The 10,148-nt window shown below is 42.9% G+C and overlaps 1 non-coding gene across 1 annotated transcript; it reads right to left on the bottom strand.

Annotated features, from left to right (window-relative positions):
- Positions 1-242: 242 nt before the first annotated feature.
- LOC136311358 (small nucleolar RNA SNORA73 family) lies at positions 243-448 on the bottom strand. The gene has a single exon (XR_010726757.1). It is a non-coding gene; the product is annotated as a small nucleolar RNA SNORA73 family (small nucleolar RNA).
- Between the last annotated feature and the right edge of the window lie 9,700 nt (positions 449-10,148).

Genomic DNA, 10,148 nt, shown 5'->3' with positions numbered 1-10,148 from the left:
ATGAAACCTTTCCTGCACCCCAACAAGTTTCCTCATGCCGCTTCGCAGCTGGTCCCCACACCACGGCCCAGCTCCAGGCAACCGCCGATCTGCTGTCCCTCACCATGGGTTCATTTTGCCTGTTCTACAACAGCATGTAAACGGAACCACCATTAGGTACTCTTCTGTGTCTGGCTTTCTCCATGGGACATGTATCGGTGGTTGATTCCCTTTTTTTTTTTTTTTTCTTTTCTTTTCTAGAAGAATGTTTCCTGCGTGGTTTGCCTCCTCAGTCATTGTCCACAGGACTCAGAGAAGCTGTAGGAATATGCAGGCGCAGACTCAGGGCCCAGCTTTCTCTCCAACGTTGTGGAAAGGGACTGTACATCATGGGGCAGAGCCCTATGCTCCCCTTCGCCACCTGGACAGAGCCCCGGGGAGAGTGACCGCCCGGGGAGATCCGTGTGGGTCGGCTGATTCCTTTTTATTGCTGGAAGTGTTCCTTTGTGTGCAGATACAGCACACTTTGTTGATCCGTCACCGCAGGTGAATATTCGAGGCTATTAGGAATAAAGAAAACACCTGTCAAGTTTTCTTGTAGGCACATTCTTTCATTTCTTCCACATAAACACCTAGGAGTGGAAATTTGGATTGCAGGATAATGTATAGTTCACTTTAGGAAGAACTGGACAGATTTTTATAAAGTGGGAGTTCTGCTTTTCACTCTCACCAGAAATGTGTGAGTGTCCCAGACACTACCTCATTCTCACCAACACACAACCCTGTCAGTCTTTTCCATTTTAGCTACACTCTTGCATGAGGAAGGTATCTCGGGATGTTAATTTCCGCTTCCCTGGGGACTACTGATGCCGGGCTTCTTCTCATGCGCTTATAGGCCATCCGTATATCTTCTTTGTCAAACATCATTTCAGATATTTTAAAAAGTATTTATCTTCTTAGTATTGAGCTGTAAGAGTTCTTTGTATATTTAAGTACAAGACTTTTATCAAATATTTTCTGTCTGGAACTATTCATTATTTTTTCATTTCTATTTGTTTTTAATATTGCCTTTCAAAGAGCAGATGTTTTGAATTTTAATAAGGTACAATTTATCCTTTTTGTTTGTTTGTTTATGGTTTGTGTTTTTTGTGGTCCAAGAAAGTTCGCCCGCTCCATATCACAGAGATTTTCTCATATTTTTTTCTAGAAGTTTTATAGCTTTAACGTTTGTATTTAGGTCTATAGCCCATCTTGAGTTTGTTATGGTCTGAGTCAGGATCAAAGGTCATTTTTTCCACATGGATGTCAAGTTTGTTCCAACATCATTTGCTGAAAAAGAATCTCCTTACCTCACTGAATTATTTTGGCATCTTTGACAAATATCAGTTGTCCACAAATATGTGGGTATAGTTTCAAAGACTCCAGACTGGCTTATTTTTCTATACTTTATGCTGATTCTATAGTCTCTTATTTACAATAGGTTTATGGTACATCTTGAAATTAAGAAATATATATGAGTTCAGCAACTTTTTTTAAAAATTGTTTTGGCTTGTCAATTTCTACCAAAAATTAAACCTATGACATTTTGATTATGATTCCACCAAACAAACAAACTTATCTGGGGAGAATTAATATCTGAACAATACTGAGTTTTCCTGTCCATGAGCATGGTATGTCTCTCCATTTACTTCATTTCTTTAATTCCTCACTAATGTTCTGAGATTTTCAGCAAACAAATCTTATACATATTTCATATTTGCCCCTAAGTGTTTTTATGCTATTTTTAATTGGCTATTGCTAGTATATAAAAATACTATTTTTAAAAAATAATAACCTGTATTTACAACTTGATTATTAGTCCAAGCAACGTTTTTGTCATTGTCTTAGCCTTTTCTATATTTGCAATCATGTTGTCTGCTAACAAAGATGGTTCTACTTCTTCCTTCACACCAGATGCTCCTTATTTCTTTCCACTGTCTTACTGTACTAGCTAAGGCCTCCATTATGACATTGAATAGGTGTGGTGAGAGCAAACATCCTTGCTTCTTTTCTGTCCTCACAATAAATGTATCCACTCTTTCACCGTGGTGCATGATATTCTTCATACATTTTTCATAGATGCCTTTTAACAAATTGAAAAAGTTTCCTTTAGTTCCTAGTTAGCTGTGAGGGTTTTTTCTTTTCTTTTCTTTTCATCATAAATGAGTGTTAAATCTTTTTCAATATTTTTTTCTGCATTTGCAGAGATAATCATATGATTTTCCTATTTTGTTCTGTCAAACTGGTGATTTACATTGATTGATTTTTAATGTTTAACTTGCCTTATATTCCTGGTATAAACCCCCTTTGATCATGATGTATTATCCTTTTACATATACATATATAGCTGATTTCAATTTGCTAATATTTTGTGAAGGATTTTTGCATCTATATTCATGAAAGTTATTGAACTGTAGTTTTGATCTATTATTTGTAATGTCTTTGTCTGGTTTTGTATTAGGGTGATGCTGACTTCATAAGAGATCAGTTTGGACTGGAAAGGGGTAATGGCAGAAACAGCACAGGGGGAAAGGTGAAAAGAGCACATTTATAAAATGAGACGACCCACTCAGTAGCCACATGTGACTAAAAATAAATTACTGGCTTGAGTTATAAGTTCAATTTAAGTTAAAAAAAAATACTAATTCAATATCAGACTGTTATTTACTTAAAAACAAAACAAAAAACAACGTCCGGAACAATTTCCCTTCCTCTAAGACAGCTGAGTCTCTCCCAGGTCCGAAGTTCAGTTCTGCATACCACATTCTAAGACGAATTGGACTGAACTACAGGGCACCTCAATCAGGACAATAAGGTGCCTTGGAATTATGAAAAGATTCAAAATGTTTCCTACAGTGAAGGGCAAGAGAGTGGGGAGGAAGGGTCGGCTGGCCGTCCTCCCTCTGAAGCGCTGTTATGAAGGAAAGGAGGTAAGCTTGCCTCCTGTGGCCTCAGAGGATAGGACAACAGATACCAAGTGTTGGGTTTCTGTTCACCGTAGGACTTTGTAACAGTTGTAGCCGCCTCAGAATGCAGTCTGGGACATAGGGAGCCTCCGTGGGCTGCCGGTGTTCGAGGAGAAGGTGCACAGCCACTGAGGAGAGGGGAGTAAAAACGCCACACGGGAGATTTGAATCTGCTTTGGCTAAATCCTTCATGTCATGCCCCGCCCTGTTCTGCACCCCTGACCACTGCACCTTGAACAAAAGCTTTTCTGTGTAGCTTCTGCACAGTTTACCACAGAAGAGATAAAGAAGAAAGGCGCAAAGCATGACAGCTGTGGTTGTCAAACACCAGGACTAATGCCTGATAAAATGTTGAAGTTTAAAAAAATAGAACAATTCAAACTGTGACTTATCAATCCACATTTGTCTTAATGAAAGGGGTTTCCTTTGCATCAAAATTATACCCGTAATATGTTTTTGTATTAAAATGTCTTTTCTTTTACAGAATGTGGATGGTAGTAGGTACTTTTTTTCATGTGTCTTTTACCCACCAAAATTAAAAACTGACAACCCTAACTCAAATCCTCTAAATTTTCTTTTACAGTTATTACTTTGTGAAATTCACAGTCTGCCACAGCCCACCAAGACAGGTCACCATGAGTATCTAGTACTTGGATCAACCATGTTTATCCAGGCTAGGTTTTCTGAAGTGTGCTCCATGGGGTGGTGTTCAGACAATTATCCATGCCCAGGGAGCCTTCTGCTCATGGGGGTCTCAAAAACAGAGGGGCATGAAATTGAAAGTATGAGAAAGGACCTTAGATATCATTATATTCTAATCACTCAACCATTTATTTTGAAAACCCAATTTCAATACACTCAGGCTAAATCAGAGGTTGGTTACCTATTAGGACGTGATACAAACGATGACAACTATGCCCAGTTTTAGGTATTTCACAGTCATGCTGAAATCTAGACATAAATCGCCTCATCCCCTCCCCTGCCAGATCCCTCTAACTCCAACGTTTCACCTGCCAGTAGCCCTGAGCACTCCACCCTCTAATGAAATCTCTTAAGCTCCTGAAGCAAATAAGCTCATTTCAAAACAGAAATTCTTGAAGCCTTCATGAATTAGGTCACAACTATTCTTACCCTAAACATTGTTAAAAGGTGATACCATCCGCCTGCAAATATTTAAGTCGCCAACTCATGGTCTCTGCCTAAATTCCTTTTGAGTGGAACATACTTGGGCCCAGTTTGAAAATAGGCCTCCTGCCTCTGCAGCGTAAACACAGCCAGCCCTGGGGAGGAAGGTTTCCCAATGAGAATGCTTTCGACATTCTGGCCAGTTCTACGCTGAGACCACAGAACAGCCGAGATGCTATACAATGTGGCTTTTGTTCAAGTGGCAATTAGCAAAAATTATAGAACAGGGGCAGTGTCATTGTGCAAAGGATTCGGCCAGAGTAGACACAGACCAGTTTTCATTAGGCCAGCCAAATGCTGGAGAACCCTCTTCTGAAAAACTAAACAAGCTCTCAGCCTATTGGCTCCAGTTGTAACGATGCTGAGAAGTGTGTTTCCTCTCGCTTACAGACAATACCTGGAGGACACTCTGGCGGGGAGCTCTCTAAGTGTCGGCTCTCTGACTGACAAATGCATTCAAGGGCAAATTGCTGGTGTGGTTTTATTCATTATTAGGAAAAGGAAGGAGCTGAAAAGTGCTGCCTTGTAGTTCTTGTGCCAGTTATAATAGTCTCTCTGGTTATTTTATTTATTTTGAATCAGACATTAGAGTTTGAGGATCCATTTTGGTCCCCATGGGACAGGAGGGAGAGAGTCGAAGGGAGAACAGAGTAATTTGAGGGAATAAAGGGGACATGTGCCCAGCAAGTCATAGAATCTTGGGCTTAAGTGGCAGCGCAAGGCTCATCTGGTCTACCAGTTAGTGCCTAGTTCAGCCTTCTTTTAGGGTCATGAAGAAGTAAGACAATTTCCCCTTCTACGCAGTATTTCTGCATGGACTTGAAAAGAATGATTGTGCCTGAGCATCCCAGGTCTTCTCCAAACAGTACCCTCTCAGTTTTCTGAGCTCCTTCTACCATGCCCTTCATTTCCTCGTAGATGGCCCTGTCTCTGGTCATCCCACCTGAAATATGAAAACTTAACCTTGAGAAAGGAAAGCCTAGAAGCTCTGACACCTACTGTCAAGGTTTTCAAGAGTCACCAACAGAGGATGCTCTCGACTATTCCAACTTCACAAGGAGGGAAGGCTCAGCAAGGACCATGGAGCAAACAAGTCACGCGGGGTCTTAGAATGAGCTCCCAGTTCTGTAGAACCTCGGGAGTAGAAGCTTCTTTCGAGTTATCTCAAGGGCTGGTCAGTGTCTGTGATCCTTTGCAAAGATCCCACAAGCCCAGGGGTCAAGAGCCTGGGCCCACAAACCAGCTCTGCCCACACTGCTCTGAGTGGCTTTCGGTACGGCACCCTGGGTCCCTGGGTCAGTCCCACCTCTGGGCTTCCAGAGGGCCTGGACTCCTAGGGTTCCTCACGGGGTAAGGACACTGCAGAGTTACTGCTAGCAGGGCTTGAGAATCCCTGTATTTACTGGAGCCTTGTCTAGAGACGAAATGAAAGAATAGCTATTCATTCAGGAAAAAGTCTCATGTTCAAAGGGCATCCTTGAGCTGGAAGTATTGGACCCATAGTGCAAGGTAACTCCCCAAATCCAGAGGTCCCTTGCAGTTTAAATGCCCCATAGAAGGGTGAGTCCTAATGGGACGAGATGACTTCTCCAAGACTACTGGGCCTCTGATGAGAATTTGAAGAATCCACTACATGGACAAAACCTTCCTACTTTTGGCATGATGATTTATTTTTCTTAAGACAAAAATTAAAAGTCAAATATAAAATCTTAACTCTTAAAGGCATTTTATAAAAGTGATTTTTTTTTTTTTTTTTACAGAGTCAGCCCAGACAGAACCCTATATATTTTGTCAAATCTAGCTCATTTGGTCTTCACTTTTTTAGTTGGTTTATTACAGTAGTAAAGAGTTTACGTTTTGGAACCAAACAAACCTGAGTTTGAAACCAGACCTCACTACTTACTTAGCTGGGTGATTTCAGGCCAAGTTCCTTGGGTCTCTTCTCCCCCTGTCCTTAATTGCTCCCCCTGTCCACTGGGTGTAATCATCTGGGCCTCACAGAGGTGTTGTGAGAATTCAATGAGATGCTTCTTGTGAACCACTTACAAGATCTGGCCCCCAATACCGGGTATGGCTGCTTTGGAATCAATTTGATCATTTTTATTAAATCAATTTTACACCTTGTGTCTTTAAATTACATGGCAATCAGGCCCTGGCCGGTTGGCTCAGTGGTAGAGCATCGGCCTGGCATGCGAGAGTCCCAGGTTCGATTCCCAGCCAGGGCACACAGGAGAAGTGCCCTCCCCCTCTCCTTCCTCTCTGTCTCTCTCTTTCCCTCCCGCAGCCAAGGCTCCATTGGAGCAGGGTTGGCCCGAGCGCTGAGGATGGCTCTGTGGCCTCTGCCTCAGGTGCTAGAATGGCTCTGGTTGCAGCAGAGTGACGCCCTGGATGGGCAGAGCATCACCCCCTGGTGGGCATGCCGGTGGATCCTGGTTGGGCACATGCGGGAGTCTGTCTGACTGCCTCCCCGTTTCCAGCTTCAGAAAAATAAAAAAAAAAAAAAAAAAGTAATAATGTTAAAAATATAAAACATTAAATTACATGGCAATCAAGTCTTTGAAAGGAGGTTTATATCTGATAAAGGAATCCAGCCTAATTCTCATAGTTCAAAGTGAGGAGTTATACTTTCCACCTCTAGAGAGGCTAAGGGTCCGAGGTAAGATCCGAACTCAAGGTCCTGGCCCTAGGCTCTCCGTTCCTGGCTTTTATTTCCTCCTCAAAATAAAAGTCTGGCTTTATTCACACCAGCAAAGTTCTGGGGAGCGAGCGAGGCCCTGAAGTGATGCACTGTTTCAAAAACATTAAGCCTGCATGCAAATAAATGCAAAATACATCACCCATTATGGTTAAAGGTCTGAGGTATGCACGGCAGGGAAGGCGGACCAGCACTCTGTATTTCTGTTAGGCTCACAGTGATGGTTATGGTTAATTACAGCTTTCTGCCTCAGATCAGAGAGCCCACTGCATGAGGGTGTTTGCTGGGGTGGATGCGAGACAGCCAGTCTGTGCTGAAATACCAAGGCTTTCGCCTCGAGCTGGCAGTCAAGGTGCACGCCTGACTTCACAGTTCTCCTTTTCTACCGCCCTGGGAATAAAATCGTCTGCATTAGCAAGACGGTTTGAATTGTCCCCTTTTGTGTGACCAGGCTGAAGATACATGTGGGGTGGGGTGGGATGGGGTGGGGAGAGACTTGGGCTCTAACACCAGCTTTGCTACTGGTGTGCATGAGACCTAGAAAGCCACTTAAGCTCTCTGAGCCTCGGTTTCCTCATCTCTAAAAAAAGGATAACAATTGTTTTTGTCTCTCCCTCCAATCTTAGGAGATGAGTCATTATTCCCTTCTTTGATCCTCCAGTCCGATTCCCCTACCCGAGAAAAGGGTATCAGCCCGGCACCACGTGGGGGGCGGTTGCTATCGTGGGAGCTGGAGATAGTGTGTGTAAGGTACATAGAGCAGTGCCTGGTACAAAGCAAGTGCTGAGCACAAGGAAGCCTTTGCTGTCCCTGTCCCCATGGTTGTTGCTCTTTACGCCTGCCTTTACGGGTTTGTGCACCAGGATTGTTTGCATAACTGCGCGCATGCGCGCGGCGGCATCTCTTTCCACGCATTCTCCAGCAGAAGGTAATTCTTGGTCTTTGGCGCAGTTGCTGTAACGACTCAGACACCACTTAGCCCTAAACAGATTGCAAATGTTTCCTCCACGGAGAAGAGGATACACTATAAAAAGATAACGTTTCCTTAAGGGTTTGGGGATTTTCTTTCTTAGAGTCAATCCTGTTTTTAAGCATTTAGGAAACAAATATAATTTTTTTTTAATCATGATCAAGTAAGTTCCCCTCCAGATGGAAAAAAATTCTAGGTTTCTAAATTAAGACCATCGTGCCTGCCGGCTTTTCAGAGTTTCATTAGGTTTCAGATGTAAAAAGAGCCTTTGGAGGAGCACCTCACTTAATGCCTTGACATCCAAGTCCAAAGAACCAGGGCCGAAAACGGCCAAGTGACCTCACCAAGATCACACAGGAACAAAGCTGAGATGAGCCACAGGCTTCCAGATCCACAGTCAACCACCCCGCATTCAATACCATGCCGCCAGGAAAGGCACCATGGGAACGAGAATGACTTCGGGGTTCTGAACATCAGTACCTCACCTCCAGCTGACGGGCTGGACTGCAGTGTGTCTGCAACGGTCTGACTGGATAGCTGGCCAGGGTGTCAGACTGAAATTCACTCAGGAAGCAACGCTGGGGAAAGCCCACACCCCTCTAGCCACTGAACCGGGCTTCCATGAGCCGCCAGATGACGCCAAGCCACGCAGAGAGGTGAGAGGTATTAAGGCACCATATTCAGAGCAGTGCATGGAGCACACTTAGGTTAGAAAAAGCAATTTTTTGCTTATCTGAAATTCATCCATAACTGGGCATCCTGTATTTTATTTGGCAACTCTAACCAAATGGATGGGTTTTAAATATACAACCCTCTTATACAACATAATCAACAGTTCGAATGCTATAGAAATGTTTACCTGGAACCTATGTACTCTTCTTGGTCAATGTCACCCTATTAAATTTAATTTTCTAAATAAAATTTAAGAAAATACTCAAAAAGAAATACAATACTCACATAGCAGAATACCCTCTAAGTCCATTCATGTTTTGCAAATGGCAAGATTTCATTCTTTTTTATGGCTGCATAACATTCCATTGTGTGTATATATGCCCTATCCAGAGCCAGTGAGACACAGCCTCTTGGTGATGAAAGTATAAAGCAGGGATCCCCAAACTATGGCACACGGGCTGCATGCAGCCCCCTGAGGCCATTTATCCAGCCCCCACCGCACTTCCGGAAGGGGCACCTCTTTCATTGGTGGTCCTGGATGCATCCTGTGCTCCTGGAGTACTGTATGTGGTGGTGCCGCAAAGTGCGGCATCGCTCACGTACAGTACTACTTCCGGTGACACGGGACACACGCGTCACGGCTCCAGAAGCGCATCATATCACTTGTTACAGCTAGCAGTGACAAATATAGAACTGGACACTGACATTCTCATTAGCCAAAAGCAGGCTCATAATTCCCATTAAAATACTGGTCAGTTTGTTGATTTAAATTTACTTGTTATTTTAAATATTGTATTTGTTTCTGTTTTGTTTTACTTTAAAATAAGGTATGTGCAGTGTGCATAGGGATTTGTTCATAGTTGTTTTTATAGTCCGGCCCTCCAATGGTCTGAGGGACAGTGAACTGGCCCCCTGTGTAAAAAGTTTGGGGTCCCCTGGCATAAAGCAATGACACTGGGGTGAATCCAACATGCCGTGTCTAATCATATCAGTCCCTCATTTACAAATGGGGAAATGGAGGTGCAATCTTTTCAAGTACCTGCCCAGAGTCCCAGCTCCTGGGTAGCAGATCTCATAGACCTGCCTCCACAGCTCACCCTGAGGCCACCAAGACCTGGTGTGGGGCAAGGGCATGTGTGTTTGTGGCCCCCTCTGCTCTGTCTTAATGCATTTGCAACAGATCTGCAGCACAGGGCACAGAGACAAATCTCTGCCTTGTACATTAATTGTCCCTGAAAGAATGCCACAATTCACAAATGCTGATTTTGATTAAAATAATCAAGATGATTTCCTACTTCCAAAATACTGACAAAATAGCTTTTTTTATCTATGTAGACAAAAAATAAAATAAAATAAACTAAGTGAGGATTATTCAAATCAAGATCATGTACAACACGCATCCTACTTACGACACGATTACCTCGCTAGAAAGTAGGTATTAGTGAATGTTGTTTTATGCTGGCAGTCAGATCAAATTAATAGCATTCTGGGCTGATCTGGGTCACAGATAAAATTAAATTAATGTGACTCCGAGCCAGCTCTATTTATAAGCAAAGCCCAACTACAAAGAAAAAAGAAACACTTTGAGATGCAAAAATATGCCTCTGAACACAAGCCAAACATGGGCTTTTAATTAAAGAAC

Source organism: Saccopteryx bilineata, chromosome 7 (genome assembly GCF_036850765.1).
Source record: "Saccopteryx bilineata isolate mSacBil1 chromosome 7, mSacBil1_pri_phased_curated, whole genome shotgun sequence".
Classification (NCBI taxonomy): Eukaryota; Metazoa; Chordata; class Mammalia; order Chiroptera; family Emballonuridae; genus Saccopteryx; species Saccopteryx bilineata.
The sequence above is the reverse complement of the archived record's forward strand: the minus strand, read 5'-3'. Positions and strand labels throughout refer to the sequence as shown.